Raw genomic sequence first — 16,836 nt, 5'->3', positions numbered from 1 at the left:
GCATCTCAGTTAAGTATTGCAAAATCTGAGGAATATTTGGTACAGCTGTGTCAATTCCTTGTGCCTGGTTTCAAGCACAGAATCTCTTCCATTTTCCAGAATATGATTTTCTGGTACTAGGCCTTCTGGCCTCCAAAATGACATTCATTACAGCTTTAGTGAGAGGTGCGTTTTGTATCACTACATTATCCGCCATGCTGCCAGATTTAAGGTCTTTAGTTGGCTGTGCAGGATCTGATTGTTTTGTTGGGATAGTAGAGGAGTTATTTGAGGCAAGGTCCAAGCCGGGCATGGAGACAAGTTCCTTAGGATTGGATACCAGTGCTGGCGGGGCCAGTCTGGGGCAATCAATATCTTTCACTTCTCTTGTCTGACCTTTAGGAGTACCTTGGGGAGGAGAGGCAGTGGAGGAAAGGCATATACTGCTAAGCTTTTCCAGCTAAAAGATAGGGCATCCACTTTCCATGCTTGTCTGTGATAAGTCCTTGTACAGAATCTTTTTAGTTGGTAGTTGTGAGGAGAGGCAAATAGATCTATATCTGGGCATCCCCATTTCCTTGTTATCATGCTGAAGACTTGTGGATCCAATTTCCACTCATGGGGATCCATGACGTTTCTGCTTAGTTCGTCTGCCAGAGTATTTATCTTTCCTGGCAGGAATTGTGCAGGCAGATGTACTTGGTAAGTCAATGCTGTGTCCCACAAAGTCATGGCTAGTCTGCAAAGGGGGTAAGAATGAGTGCCTCCCTGCTTGTTTATATACCACATGACTGTGGTGTTGTATGTCTTTATCAGTAGTTGTCCCGGATGAAGTAGGTCCTTGAAGTCTGTCAGGGCATTCTGAACAGCTAGCATCTCTTTTTGGTTGATAGGTACATGCATTTGGTTTGCAGACCATGTGCCTTGAATACATCTTCCTGCCATGTGGTCCCCCCAGGCATAATTGGATGCATCCGTTGTTAATGTCTGCCTGGCTGGGAGTAAAGTGAATGGCTGTCCCTTGTTCTGGTGACAAGCCTTCACCCACCAACGAAACTCCTCTTGCAGGCAGGGAATGAGGGTAATTATTGTTTCCAGGCTGTAGCAATGTTGAGTCCAAACACTTTTTTAAGTACCATTGAAGTTTCCTCATATGCAGTCGCGCATATGGAATTAGTAGAATGCAGGATGTCATGAAGCCCAAAGCCTGCAGAATTTTTCTTGCAGATAACTGGGCCTTTGTTGCCAACAGGTTGAAATAGGTAGTCAGTTGCCTTTGTTTGTCTGGCGTGAGATAAGCCATCTGGGCAGTTGTATTTAAGCTTGCACCCAGGAATATTATCTCTTGAGAGGGTACTAGTTTTGATTTCTTTTCGTTGACTGTGTACCCTAGGCCTGTTCGAAATCTCTTTACAAACGCCAGATGCTGTAGTAGAATGTCCTTGTTCTCTCCTTGAATGAGGCAGTTGTCCAAGTAAGGATATATTTGCATTCCTCTTTGCCTGCAGAATGCAATTACTGGTGCCAGGCACTTTGTGAAGACCCTGGCGCAGTAGATAAGCCAAAGGGCAGTGCAGAGAATTGGTAATACATTGAGCCAGCTTTGAATCTGAGGTATCTTCTGCATGTTTGTCTGATTGGGACATGCAGGTATACCTCTTTTAGGTCTAAAGTCACAAGCCAAGACTTCTTGCCCAGCATGGGCAGAAGTTGCTGTAGTCTCAACTTTTTGAATTTTGGTTTATCCAGAAATGTATTTAGAATACATAGGTCCAGTATTGGTCTCCAGGTCTTGTCCTTTCTTGGCACCAAGAACAGTCTTGAATAAAATCTTTGTCCCTGCTCTTGCTCTGGTACTTGTTGAATGGCCATGTCCATGAGAGATGAGACTTGCTTTTGTGCCTCTGCCCATTGATGTTTTGGCAGGTCTGGCCAACCGTTTGTCCTTGGCAGGGTATGGAAGTGAATCTTGTAGCCCTGTGACGCTATGTCTAGGACCCATTTGTCCTGGGTTATGTGCCAGGTTTGAGAAAAAAGTGCTAGTTTTCCTACTAAAGGTGCTGCCTGAAGATAAGTGCTCGGTGCAGGCAGGGGGAAGTCATTGGGACTGTTTCCTGTATGGCTGTGATTTGTCTTCTCCACTTTTGGAGGTAGAAGCACCCCATTGTTTAGACCTGTATGAGCCTTGGGGCTGGGATCTGCCTCTTGGGCGTCTATATCTGCCCCTTTGTGGTCTCTCTGACACTGGAAAGGACCAATTCTTTGTAGGCCAATGTCTGCTAAATCTTGGAGCTGAACCTGTAAGAAATCCTTAACCATTTGCATAGTTTAGCTTTGTCCTCCATTTTCTTTAACACCTCTTATGCTTTAACACCAAAGTATCATGCTGCAATGGGGCATCTAATAATTTTGCTTTGACATGATCAGGCAGACTTTGTTCCTTTAACCAAGCATGCCTCCTGATGACAGAACCCGTAACAGCGGCTCTGCAGGAGGCCTCCAAAGAATCAAGAACACATTGCAAAGTATGCTTTCCAACTTGTTCAGCTGCATGTAATAAATCTTGCATTTCTTTGTTTTCTGCACATTCAGAATTTGTCAACATTTTCTGTTTAAGCAGTGACATAATACATTGCTGATATTTGAGCATATGAAACTGACAATTTAAAGCCCTTATAGCCAAGGTAGCGGTAGTGTAAATCTTTTTTCCCCATCTGTCCAATGCTCTAGAATCCCTCAAGAAAAAATAAAGTTTCCTCAACGGGGTACTTAGCTTTTAATGAAGACTTCGGATCTGAAATTCGAAAACGAAAATCTCAGGAGTCGGCGACCGGCACGTGCGAACTGCTTATGCTTCAGGCACCGCGCGGCAAGAAAGACTGAGAAAAATGGCGTCGACTACATCTTTTATATCCCTTGCGCACTGTCGTCAGGGAAGAGGCAACAGCAACAGACGCCGGACCTAGACTTTGGAATTCAGACCGACTGAGGGTAGCCTGCCAGCAGGATAACCCAAGTGTAATGACTGCAACAGTGAAACACGAGAACATCATCTGGAAATATTGGACTTTGTTAAACATGTAGGGGACTATAAAGTATATGCCCTACTTCATGTCATTAACATTTGGAGACTAAAGTCAGTAACCTGGAAACTGACAAATGTGGGATTATAAAGCAATAATTATATTTGTGAAACAGGACAGAACAAGAAAATCTGGAAATACTGGACTTGTTTGGACTTTGTTAAATTTGTTGGGGACTCTAAAGCATATGCCGTCCATGTCATTAATGTTCGGAAAAATACTCAGGAGAGGGGAACAGGAGGAAGAGAATTAATTGTACATAAAACATTTTTTTTCTTAATAATGGTACTTAAATGGTGCATGACTTTCTCTCCATGTTATAAAGTAAAGTTTTTTCAGTTATTTTTAAGTGTGATGGGGACACTAATGTAAACAGGTGCTTTTGTTTATTCTTTTTGTTTCTTTCTCGCTTCCCTCTTACTCCTTGTTTAGTTTTAAGAAATAAATGCAGGCACTGCAATGTAAAACAAAACAAGGGAGGATCTGGTTAAAAGAGCATGCCAAAAGAAAATTAGTGCTTTTTCTCATTCTTGCATAGAGGAATTACTGTGCTAGCTTTATACAGTAAAAAGGTTTCACAGAAAGCAAGGAAATGAAAAAGAATACCGTTTATTAGAAAAAAGACCTTATAATATTCAATCTTGTATCTGGTTCTTATGTCATTAGCAGACAATCTAAAAGAGAAATGGCTTGGAGAAAATGTTTTCTAAAAGGATTCAAGTGTTCCCCAGCAAAGCTATAAAAATAAGGCAAAACCAAGCAGCACTTGTATAGAATCACAGGCTCTACCAAGTGTCAGCATGGATAAGCTTTCTTTTTGTTTATCTGGAGTCTGTGTATGTGACTTTCATTTTGGAACTTATGTCTCTATTAAGGGGGTAAAACTTCAATATTTGAAGATGTACATAGTTTTGTGTGTTATTAAGTTAGTAGGTTTAGGGGTGTGTGACATTTCCACACTGGGCCAGTAATCAAGGAGCCTGAATCCTCACCACTGACACTGGGAGAGGGGCATTTACTTGGAATACAAATGGATACACTCAGTATTTCCAGACACAGCACTCTGCACCAAGTACAATTTTCCTTAAGAATACTCACTCAGTCCGGGGTCTAAATCTCTTTATATCCATCTCCCTCACGTTCCCCAATAAGACTCTCCACTGGTACAGCTGTAGGTTTAGGTCCTCCACCGAGTGTCCAAGCAAAGTCCTCCAGCACCATCTCTGTGAAACCAGCGCTTCTTGTCCCTGCTCCAAGTAGATGACACACACTGAGATTTGATTTTTCACTCACACACACACACACCTGGGAAGGGATGTCACAGATTTACCTGCTGTGCCCCTTTCTGCCCAGAGTATAAGGTAGTTATCACTGCCACCAGACACTCCACAATCACCTAAAGCCCTTAACAATGGGTGTACAATTACACTGTGTAATAATAATATTACTACAAATTGTAGCAGTTGACCAAGACAGCTAGGCCTTCAGGAGTGACCCACACAGTGTCACCAAGTAAATATAAGTACTCTCAAAGTTTAAATACTTTCTAAACGGACTAGTAACAAAGTTTTAAATATATTTAATAATAATTAATAAAAGAGCATGCAAATACTGAATATATGTTTATACTCAAATTTATCTTGACTTTGCATACCATATATGGTTTTATGTGATATACAGTGTTTGTCTCTGCGGTGGTGGTGCTGCGGTAGCGTTGTCGTCTCACAGTTAGACGTTGCACGTTCGATTCTCAGTAAGAGCTCAGTGAAGGTTGTGCGTTAGTCCCGGCAAGCCAGCATATAAAAATCTACTGCCAATCATTAGCGGACCGGAGTTCCGCTGTGGTGACCCCTAACCGGGAAAAGCCGAAAGACAGTTTAAGACAGAGTGTTTATAGCTTTAAACATATACTTGTGTAGTTACTATGGCAGCTAATAACACTGGATGCACTCTGTTCTGATTCGTTGATTGTGACTGCTTTTGCACTTTTAAGTTTGTAGTTTTGAAATGCAACTTAGATCTGATGAAGCTTACTGCAAAAGCTCTTATCTGTATTTTATTCAGTCATTAAAATTTGTGTTTTACATCTGCTGTAACAGAGAAATAAAAAATATATATCAAAACTAAGCTTCACTATATATTTCCTGACTGAATCTAGGAGAATTACTATTCCCTACTGACTTAATAAACTAAGGCAGATGATGTGGTGAATGGTCCTTCTTGTTGTCAAGTCCAAGACAGAATATCAGTACTGAGAGATTTCTCTCCAACATCTAAAATTTCCAAGTTGGCTGGCAGAATGACCTAATTTGGTCGCCTGACTCTAGGTTCTCACACTATCCACCTTTGAAGCTTGAGACAGGATGTTAGCATATATGTGATAAGATGCATATCTAAAGTTTTCCTAAGGTTTATGGTGGTGCCTAAGGCTTCCCCCTCTTGTTACTGAACTAAATGAACAAAGGCTTCTTCCAGACATGCCATTTCCAGTCCTATTCAGAACTGTGAGATAACTACTTCCATGGCCCAACAGGTGGTCCAATTAACAGTATTTTTCTTAAAGTAAGAAGTAAGTATTTAACCCCTTCTCTTCCAGTGCCCTTTGCTAACATATATACATACAGTCTCACATGTATATTTCCTTCTCTGTCCAGCAGGACCTACCGTTGACACATTTTTTTAACACTAGTACCTTTACAAACATTTTGATTTTCAAATCCCATACACTTCTAATACATTTGTAACATAAACATCTGTACAAATCAGTTTGATATTCAAAGGACATATTCTTTACAGAAATCCAGCTGGCTATGCTGGCACTAACTCGTATCATCACGGGGTATTGTGTGTGAATTTTTATTAGAGGGTTTTCAATAAAACAAAAAGTAATACAAGATATGATATAGGCTCAAAGGGAGATGACAAGAAACAGTTGTATAAAAGATTAACCTGTCAAACGGTGCATACATGTAGCACAAAAGCTGGAACTAGACACTTTTAAAAGCTGTTATACAAAAGAGGTGGGAATAATAATCCTTCAAGAATATGATTCTTTCCGGAATGTCTTTAAACGTTAGTGGTCTCAAAGATTAATCCAAAAAAGTGCAGTGAACTATATTAAAAATGTAGAGTGCAAATAGCTATGCTACAGGAGATGCACTTGGAAAGAACTGAACATATGAATTTGATAAAAAAAGGTTTTCAGGACGGATATTCAGCAGAATACCTGGGGCAAGGTAAGACAGGAGTACTTACATTAATTGCAAGAGGAGCTCCAATAGTAATAGAAGACGAAAAAAGACAATAATGGTAGATTTGTAGTACTAAGGGGCTACTGGCAAGGAAGGAGGATTACACTGCCATGTATTTATATTCTACTGAAAACTGTTATAATACAGTTAAAGAAAATTCTGTGAGAAACCATCTGTTTTCAGCAAGGAATATTACTTATAAGTGGGGACTGGCATTTGATTTGCAACAGTGAAGATGGGTCGGGGGGGGGGGCAGAAAAAAACAAAACAAAGGAAGGTAGACTTTTAAAGAAATTTATGAAAATATTTGGCATGGAAGATGTGAATTCAGTACTAGGAATTCAGAGTGAATTACATATTATTCCCCAAGATACAAAAATTGGACTAGGCTAGACAATTCTGTGAGAAACAATCTGTTTTCAGCAAGGAATATTACTTATAGGTGGGGACTGGCATTTGATTTGCAACAGTGAAGATGGGTCTGGGGGGGGGCAGAAAAAAAAACAAAGGAGGGTAGACTTTTAAAGAAATTTATGAAAATATTTGGCATGGAAGATGTGAATTCAGTACTAGGAATTCAGAGTGAATTACATATTATTCCCCAAGTTACAAAAACTGGACTAGGCTAGACAGAATTTACATATCACAGGAACACGTGCATTTAACTGAAGGTCTTGATTCGCACCCAATAACTATTTCAGATTATGCGCCAATAATAACTAAAATAAAAACACAAGTTAATGAAATAAAAATGAGACACTGGCACTTTCACAACTATCTTCTGGAAAGAAAGGAATTTAAAGAATGGGTAGTGAAAATTATTCCAGAGCATAGGTCTCAACCTGCTATGAGGCCAATGTGGAACACAGACCATTGCAATGTGTGACAGTCAAAATGTAGAACACCCTATTTTCGCACTGCACGAAAAGCATACCTTCACCATGTCCATGGCCTTTCAACCAAAATATACACACGGACACGCACGCATACACACACATATTCACTCAAATTCATACCTCTCAACTGCCCAGAATTTTGCAGAATGCCCAGATTTTTGCCTCATGTTTTTGGTCTGTTCCTCAAAATATGTAGTTTTCTGACAAAATCAGACACCTTTTTGATCCTATGATGCTATGAACAAAAGTCATGAGTAAGTTAAGTTCAGTCTTATTTTTTTGTGTCCATGGCTTAATGTTCAAAGTGACAAAAATGCTGCTCACAATAAACCAAGACGACAAATGTTTGCGAGTATACATAAATCTTATTTGTGGACAGTGCCTGGCTTCCTAAACCTCTCCAAGAAAGTCACCTTCCATGTATTCTTCTGGTGTTAAACAGGGCCGAAAGTGAAGGCACAGATGGCCACAGTCATATAGTTCAAGTGTAGCTTCCACACATAAATTGGTAGATTTAGAACTGCAAGGTTTGCAACCAAATGCAAAGAAAATTAATAAGAAATACACAGAAAACAGCAGTATGTGACCCTGGAGATATGTGCCCCAACTTTGTGTGTGTGTGTGTGTGTGTGTGTGTGTGTGTATATATATATATATATATATATATATATATATATACACACACACACACACACACACACACACACACACACACACACACACACACACACACACAGACAGAGTGAGGAAATTACTCTGAATAGGAAAGACCATTTGCAGGCCTTGATGGAGCAAGGGAACACTGCCTCCAAGTTAACCTGATAGCTAGTCAGCCAGCCACCTGTCCATGTATGTGCACCTTAGTTAACTTTACATACTAATGCAGTTATAACCTAGGGTTAAGCAGTAGAAGCTACAGTAGTTGTAGATGCATAAACCTGTGTAGCACAGCTATAATAATTACATTAGTAAGTCTGTAAAATACACCCAAGCATGTCTGTTCTGTCTAGCTAATGGATATTTAGGGTGTTCTGACACATTTAGTGATGATTACAGGATGTACACAAGCAATGAGCTGAAGGATTTTATCTGGGATGGGAAGACGGCAAGAGTCAAGTGAGATAAGCTTATTCTTCCAATAGAATGAGGTGTATTGGGATTACATGCATTGAAAGGGTATTTCAGAGCAACATAGTTAAGGCTCCTATACACAGCACAAGCAGAAAACCAGAATTCAAAGTGGAAAGACATTATGATGAAATGGGGGGGGGGGGCTCAAGTAGCAGGGAAAGACTGGGGTTTTGGATGCAGTCCTTCAAGGAGAACAATAATCATACCAAATATTATAATCATAAAGTAGAAGAATGTCTTCTAAGAACTAAGTCAACATGGAAATAGAGAAGGGAGAGTTTACCGATAGGGATGACTGTAATTAGGTATACAGACAATAGGCAAGAAGGGGCAGAAATGCACTGCATAAAACTGGCACAAGAACCAAGGTACTGGAAGAAAAAAAAAAAACTAGAGAGGGAAAGGGGTAGGTAATAGAATTTGGACTGCACCGTAAAGATTGCCTTCCATATCAAGGATTAATATCAGAGTATAGGCAAAGAGAAAGAAATAGTGGGGGTCCTAAACATAAGACCAGCACTGATTAGAAGAATCTAGAAGTTGCCATTAAGAAAGGAATAACTAGTAGATCATATAAAACATTGTTTGGTAACTATAAGAATCAATCAGAGGAGGATAGGAAGGACTGTGAAGACAGATCAAATAAGCAATTCATAAAGAAACAATGGGGGAGATGTGCAGGTCTCCCAAAAATGCAACAAAATCTAGAAGATTTCGGATTGTTGCCTGGAAGTGCTTGCATAGATATTTTATGCTTCAAGCAAACTTCAAAGAATTTTTCCTCAAGTAGACAGCAAATGTTGGAGGTGTGACGGGGCAGAAAGAGTTAACTGGGAACATATTTTCTTGAGTGTAATGAGTTGGTAGACTTTAAAGATTCCCTGCAGACTGCACTGTCAAATATGCTGGGTGAGCAAGTTGCAGTGACTAGGGAAATTATTATTTTTTAGCTGTGACACAAACTCGAACTTGCCTAGACATAGTAAGGCCTTGCTGAGTCTATTTATGACAAATGCTCAAAAAAAGCAACTACTAGAAAATGGAAAAAGTCTAAACCAACTTTACTAGAACTAGTGAAGATAGTAACAGTTTTAAAGCAACTGGAACTGGGATCTTTACAAAAGGGTAGCAGCAAATTGCACTGGAAAAAATGGGAACTGTGGGATCAATACATGCAGAGGAGAGATTTTTAAAGACAGCAGGATTTGCATGAGCTATGTAAAGGCTGACTAACAATGACTGGATATCTTAAAAGTGCTGTTTAATGTTTGCAACTACAGTTGTGTCACAAAGTTTGGGATGTATAATGTTTGCAACTGGGATTGTGTAGCTATGATTTATTGTCATTTATACAAATGTAACATGGCCTATGTCATACATGATAATTTAATAAAGATGTCTTTTTTTTTTTTAATTTAAACAAAGATCCCAGGGAGGAGGAACAGGCTTTAGGAAGCCTAATATGAAGAATGCCTTTAAGGAATTGTTTAGCTTCAAATCTAGAAGCTAAAAGAGGTAATAAAGACAGATAATTAAACAGCTGATAAGAGGGCCTTAACAGAAGAATAAGCTAGCCCAACATTGAACAATTCAGAGAAGTAAGAGAGAACCAAAAGAAAATCCACAGAAAGTGGATCCAGGTTACAAGAAAGTCACCAAACAGAAAACCTCTTCCACTTGTATAAGGACTTCCTAGTAGTGGGTTTCCTGGCCTCGTGCAGGACCCTAAGCATGTCCTCAGAAAAAATGTGGCTAAAAAATGTGGCTATGTGGAGTCTAAATCCTATCATCCACAATGTCAGTTGCAGAGTAGATAGGTGAGGACAGATGACAGATTCCTTGTCTTGTGCAAGGAGGTCCACCCTGTGAGATAACTTGTGGTGATTGCCCTTGGCTAAATGCAGAAGAGGAGGGAACCAATGCTGTCTCGGCCAACAGTCAGTCACCAACAAGATTTTGGGAGCATACAATTGTATTCTGAACAGGATTTTTGGATTGACGGGAAGGGGAGAGAAAGCATAAAGAAACGCTCCTTCAAAGAAAGAGAGAGGGCACCCACTTTCAATACCAGAGGACCTGGAATTCTGTCACAAAATAAAGGAAGTTGTCTGTTCAGAGGGAAGGCAAAAAGATCCATTCATGGGACTGAGTTATGGACCTGCTCAGAAAGTCTGCCACAATGTTTTTACATGAAGGAATGTACACTGCCTGAAGATTCATTTGCAACCAGACAGTTAGTTCCTACACTGGGAATGCCAACTGGCAAAGAAAATAAGACCTCGTCTCCCTTGTTTACTGATGTACCACATTACTACGGTATCTGTTAACAGCTTGAGAGGTCCTGGGGAGAAAAGAGGATGAAAGGCCTGAAGAGCCAGCAGAATATCTCTTATATACTTGAAGATGTGGTCTTTCTGTTGAAGAGGCGACCAGACTCCCTGCATCCATAGGGAGCTGAAAGCTGCTCCCGATCCCACATCTGAGGTGTCTGGGAACAGCTCCTGTGAAGGGGGTCTATATATGTAATTGAAGAATCTCTTCTTCGAACACACAATCGGCATGTATACAGCGAACGCTGTAAACCGCAAACAGCCACATCCTCAAATTTTTTTCTTTGGGGGAAAAATTCATGTGGCCATAAAATAAAAAAACTTGGGCTGTGCCCCCCACACACCCCCTAACTAAATATACCAACTCTGTGATTGTTCTACATTGAAGAAAAGGGCAATTCCCAATAACTGCCAAATTAATTTTTTTCCCCGCGGAAAAAATTCGAGGACGTGGCTGTTCACGGTTTACAGCGTTCGCTGTATGTGTGTCAATTATGTATTCGAAAAAGAGATTAATCGATCACATACTATAGACCCCTGTGAAGGAATAGCTAAGAGAAAACAGAGCCCTGGATTGCGAGTCAGCTGCTGAATCACCCACTGGGGTGCCTGCTTGAGACAAGGGAGAAGAGGAACTTGGAAACTGAGGGGATGAGAATGCTGGTCAAACTGACTTTAGAAACCACTTGAGTTTTCTCATGTGGAGTCTGGCAAAAGGGAGCACAGGAATAGTGGAAGCCATGAACACCAGAGCTCTCAGAAATTCCCTTGCTGTTACAGAGGCCAGAGGAAGAAGGGACTGAAAAAAAGGAAAAGAGAGTTTGGGCCTTGGGAGGAGGCAGGGATGCCAGCATAGGAACAGCTTGGATCCTGCATCCCAGAAAGACAAGATCCTGAGAAGGTGTCAGAAAGGTCTTTTTGAGAATTATAGTGAACTCCATGTTCTGCAGAAGGAAGACTACAAAGTGAAGATTTTGCAACAAGATCTCTGGAGAGGATGCCTGAAACAGGAGGTCATCCAAGTAGGAAAAGACTTGGATCCCCCTTAGCCTGCAAGAAGCAATCACAGGAGCGAGGCACTTGGTGGATACCTTTGGGGCAGTAGAAAGGCCAAAGGGCAAAGCAGAGAAAGTACAGTTTTGTACCTACCATAAATGTAGATGTTAGAGTGCTAATACAGCTGCAGTCATAACAGATGGGTTCTCCTGCCGTCAGGCGGGTCCTCGGTGGGCCGAATTCCAAAGTCTAGGTCCGGCGTCGGTTGTCGTCGCCTCTTCCCTGACGTCAGTGCGACAGGGATATAAAAGAACCAGCAGACGCCATTTTCTTCAGTTTTTCTTGCCCCAGATGTCAGGTGTCCCCAGAAGGAAGGCAATACATAAATTTATGTAGTAAAGCAAATGCAATATAATCAAAAGACAGTAGTTGCAAGCAAATACACCATAAAAGAATACCCCAATGAGGTTGTATGAGGAGGTGCTAGCCATAAGGCCTGTCCCAAGAGGGGAAGGAGGGAGGGAAACCTGGACTGCAGCTGTATTAGCACTCGAACATCTACATTTATGGTAGGTACAAAACTGTACTATGTTCATCGTGCATACAGCTGCAGTCATAACAGATGGGTAGAATCCCAAAGCTAATAAAGGGGTGGTAGGCACTAAGTGGAACTAGGTGGAGCCAGGATGCCCTGCAAGACTGCAGTGGCAAAGCCTGCTCTAGTTTTGGAGTATAAAGGAAGGGGATAGTGCTTGGAGAAAGTATGTACAGAACTCCAAGTGGCTGCTTCCAAAATATCTTTGGTAGGAACCCCCCTGAGGAAAGCTGCAGAGGTAGCTGTGGCCCTTGTGGAGTGAGATCTGATGCCTGTAGGTACAGATTTACCATGAAAAGAGTAACAAAAACGTATGCAGTGGGCTATCCATTTTGAGATTGTCTGTTTGGAAATAGGCTTCCCTTGAGCACCTGTAGCATAGGACACAGAGTTGCTCTGATTTTCTGAAAGGCTTTGTCCTGTCCAAATAATAATGGAGCTGTCTGTGAATGTCCAAGAATGTAGTAGCCTCTCCCTTTTGTTTTGTGGATTAGGGTAAAACGTAGGTAAGTGGATAGCCTGATTCAAGGCTACCCTGGATACTACCTTTGGCATAAATGAAGGATTGGTTCGTAAGGAAACTCTGTCCTGATGGAAAATGATGAAAGGCTGCACAGCCATGAGGGCTTGTAGTTCCGAAACCCTGCGTGCTGAGGTGATAGCTAGAAGGAAGGCTGTTTTCCATGACAAATATTGCAGATCTGTTGAAGCAGCTGGCTCAAAAGGAGGCAGGGTTAGTTTTTCTAGAATGAAATTGAGGTCCCAAGCCGGTACTGGTTGCTTCCTTGGGGGTTTTATATTCTTAGCCCCTCTGAGGAACTGTCTTAAGAGAGGGTGAGAGAATAAAGGAGGATCAGTGTTGTACTCTGCAGAAATGGCTGAGGCATGGATTTTGATGGAGGAGAATGAAAGCCCACTGCTTAGCAGCTCGGCTAGGTACTGCAGTATTTGAGGTAAATTCAGTATTCCAGGATTCTGACCCTTTTTCTGATTCCAGACACAAAACCGTTTCCATTTTGCAGAGAAGGCTTTTCTAGTAGAAGGCCTTCTGGCCTCTAAAATGACATCCTGCACCTCCTTGGAGTGGAGGGTCTGCTGTGAATTTAAGGAATCCTCCATGCGGCTAGATTGAGTGTTTTCAGCTGACTGTGAAGAGTTTTGAAGTTGTGCTGAGTCAGTAGAAGAGGAATTAGAGGCAGGATCCATGGTGGGGAATGTGTCAGGCTCCTCAGGAGTGGGTACCAGTGTTGTCTTGGTCAGTCTGGAGCAATGAGAATCATCTTTGGTCTGTCTGCTCTGGCTTTTAATAGAACTTTGGCCAGCAGTGGAAGAGGAGGAAAGGCATAAACCGTCATTGTTGTCCAACTGAAAGAGAGTGCGTCCACTTTCCAGGCCTGTGGATGAAAGGTCCTTGAGCAGAATTTTGTCAATTGGTAATTTCTGTGGGTGGCAAAGAGATCTATGTCTGGCCTTCCCCATGCCTGAATTATCATTGTAAAAACTTGAGGATGCAACTTCCATTCGTGTGGATCTGTCATATTTCTGCTCAGGTTGTCTGCCAGTGTGTTTTCCTTCCCTGGCAGGAATTGTGCTTGAAGTTGGATTTGCAATTCCAGAGCCGTGTTCCAAAGGGACATGGCTAGTCTGCACAGGGGGTATGAATGAGTTCCTCCCTGTTTGTTTATGTACCACATCACTGTGGTGTTGTCTGTTCTTATCAATAGCTGCCCTGGATGCAGTAGGTCTTTGAAAGCCATAATAGCATTTATTACTGCTAGCATTTCCTTTTGAATGATGTGTAGGTGCTTCTCTTTTTGTGACCATTTGCCCTGAATGCACCGATCTGTCATGTGCGCCCCCCAGACGTAGTCCGAGGCGTCTGTTGTGATGACTTGATTTGCTTGAGGCTTGCAGAATGGGAGACCTATGTTTCTTTGGCATGCTTGAGCCTACCACAGAAATTCCTTTTGAAGACATGGAATCAGTGGTATGATTGCTTCCAAACTGTGGCTGTGTTGAGACCATAAGTTTTTTAGGTACCACTGAAGTTTCCTCATATGCAGCTTTGCACATGGGATTAGTAGGATGCAAGATGCCATGAATCCCAGAGCCTGCAGGATTTTCCTTGCAGTCAGCCTGGTGAAGGTTGCCAGTTTTCTGAAGTATTGAGTTAATTGCCCTTGTTTCTCTGGCGTGAGGTAGGCCATCTGGGTGTTTGTATCCAAGCTGGCACCCAGGAAAATTATTGTTTGAGAGGGTATTAGTCTTGACTTCTTTTTGTTGACTGTGTATCCCAGAGATTTCAACAACATTATTACAAACGCCAGGTGTTTCAGAAGAGTGTGTGTTTGCTGTCCGCTTGGATCAGGCAGTCGTCCAGATATGGGTATATTTGTATCCCTTGAAGTCTGCAGAAGGCAATTACTGATGCCAGGCATTTCGTGAACACTCTGGGCACAGTAGATAAGCCAAAGGGCAATGCAGAGAATTGATAATGGGATGAACCTGCAAGAAATCTGAGGTATCTTCTGCAATCTTGTCTGATTGGGACATGCAGGTATGCCTCCTTGAGGTCCAATGTCACCAGCCAAGACTCCTTGCCCAGCATGGGAAGAAGCTGCTGTAATGTGAGCATCTTGAACTTTGAGTGCAGTAAATATGTGTTTAGGATGGATAGGTCCAAAATAGGTCTCCAATTTTGCCCTTCCTTGGTACCAGGAATAGTCTGGAATAAAAACCTTGACCCTGTTCTTGTGCAGGTACCTCTTGAATAGCTTTCATGTCCATGAGATCTGAAATTTGTTTTGTGCCTCTGCCCTTTGATTGTGTGGCAGGTTTGGCATGCCTCTCATTTTGGAAGGGTCAAAATGAGCAAACAAACTTGTAAAAATGTGTAGAAACAGGCAACCTGATGTCCAGATAGTCAATACTAACCACAGGAAACAAAGTCCAAGTTTCTTCTTTAACGTAAAAGTATTTTATTTTTCAAAGACAACGTTTTCGCCGTGACCCCTGTCACAGCTTCCTCAGAAGAAGACAAGTAAAACAGCTAAACTGGTCTGTTCAAATACTCAGTTAACAGGAAGTGACAAATAATTGCACTTCCTGCACTAATTTGACTCAATAAAAATAATGAATAAAATCATGAATAATCATAAAACTCCATTGAATTATCTATAAATATTGTATGATAAAGACAACATAAAAATGTTCTTACTAGTGCATTTACATTAACATTGTAAAAATTATGCATTAAACACACAAAATAATGTACATATAGGCATTACCTAAAGTAGCTCCTTAGTTTAAGAACACATGAAATGTTACAGTTCTCATTGAGGCCATCTAGCCTAAATGCATCTAAATTCAACTGCCATAAAAGTTCGACACACTCAAGAACTATCTGAAAGGGCCTCCCTATCGGTTAAAGGTACTTGATCAATACCCATAAAACAAAAAGAGTGGTCAGGGTTACTGCTAACATGTTTTGCTAAGGCATTCTCTAAAGAGGTTTTTATGGCATAAAGGTGCTGGTATATTCTCTCTTTTAGTTTGATTGGTTTTCCTATGTAAAAGGAAGGGCAGGAATTACACAAAGCAATGTACACCACTCACTTTGAATCACAAGTAATCCTCTGCTTAATGTTGTATTTTTATTCCTAACTATAAAGGAATTTCCAGTTCTCATCACTTTACACATGTTGCAGCATCCACATTTAAATGAACCTCTAGGTCTTATGTGACCATAAGTGTTAGAAGTATGCTGTAAAAGTTCTTTCAAATTATTACTTCTCCTGTAAATTACATAGGGGCGCTGACCTAACTTGTCAATCAAGTTAACGGAATTAATAACTAGTGGCCAGTTTTTTAAGATAATGGCCCAAATTCCTGTTGAATTCAAGTTAAATTGGGTTATAAAACTTAAAGAAAAGTTTCTCTGCTGATTTAGTAAGGAATTTTGGTGTGCTAATTCATTATCATTAGTAGACCTACCTACATTAGATTGATCAAGTAGTGGTTTATACAACCCTTTGTTCTTTTAGTGTCAACTTCATTTATAAGCCCTTCTAAAGAGGGACAGGGTATCCATGGTTTATAAACATACCTTTCAAAATTGGCACTCAGCTTTAAAATCGCTGTAAGTGCTACACATCCTGCCTGCACGTACCAGTTGTCCTTTGACAATAGATTTTTTCTGCCTAGGTGGATGTAGACTAGTGTAGTGCAGGAAAGAGTTGCAGTACGTCTGTTTCCTGAAAATGCCAGACAAATAAATCTCTTCATCTACTTCTTTAGTTAGTCTCACGTCTAAGTAGTCTGTTTCTATTGTTGAAAACCTATAAGTAAATTTTAACCATTGTGTAGAATTGTTCAAATAGTCTACAAAGAGTTTTGCTTCAACTTCATTCCTTCATAAATATGTCGTCCAAAAACCTAGTGTAATATTTTATCTTCTGCATTACAGTTTCATTAGATAGTATATAAAGGTTTTCCCAAAAGGCTAGGGAATGAAGTTGAAGCAAAACTCTTTGTAGACTATTTGAACAATTCTACACAATGGTTAAAATTTACTTA

The 16,836-nt window shown here is 40.8% G+C and overlaps 1 protein-coding gene across 6 annotated transcripts in view; it reads right to left on the bottom strand.

Moving 5' to 3' along the window:
* TASOR (transcription activation suppressor) overlaps positions 1–16,836 on the bottom strand; it is a 2,736,533-nt gene that overhangs the window by 2,118,119 nt on the left and 601,578 nt on the right. The gene's annotated exons all lie outside the window — the stretch shown is intronic.

Source organism: Protopterus annectens, chromosome 7.part1 (assembly GCF_019279795.1).
Source record: "Protopterus annectens isolate FY-2018-M chromosome 7.part1, PAN1.0, whole genome shotgun sequence".
Taxonomy (NCBI): Eukaryota; Metazoa; Chordata; order Ceratodontiformes; family Protopteridae; genus Protopterus; species Protopterus annectens.
This window is presented reverse-complemented; position numbering and strand designations above follow the sequence as displayed.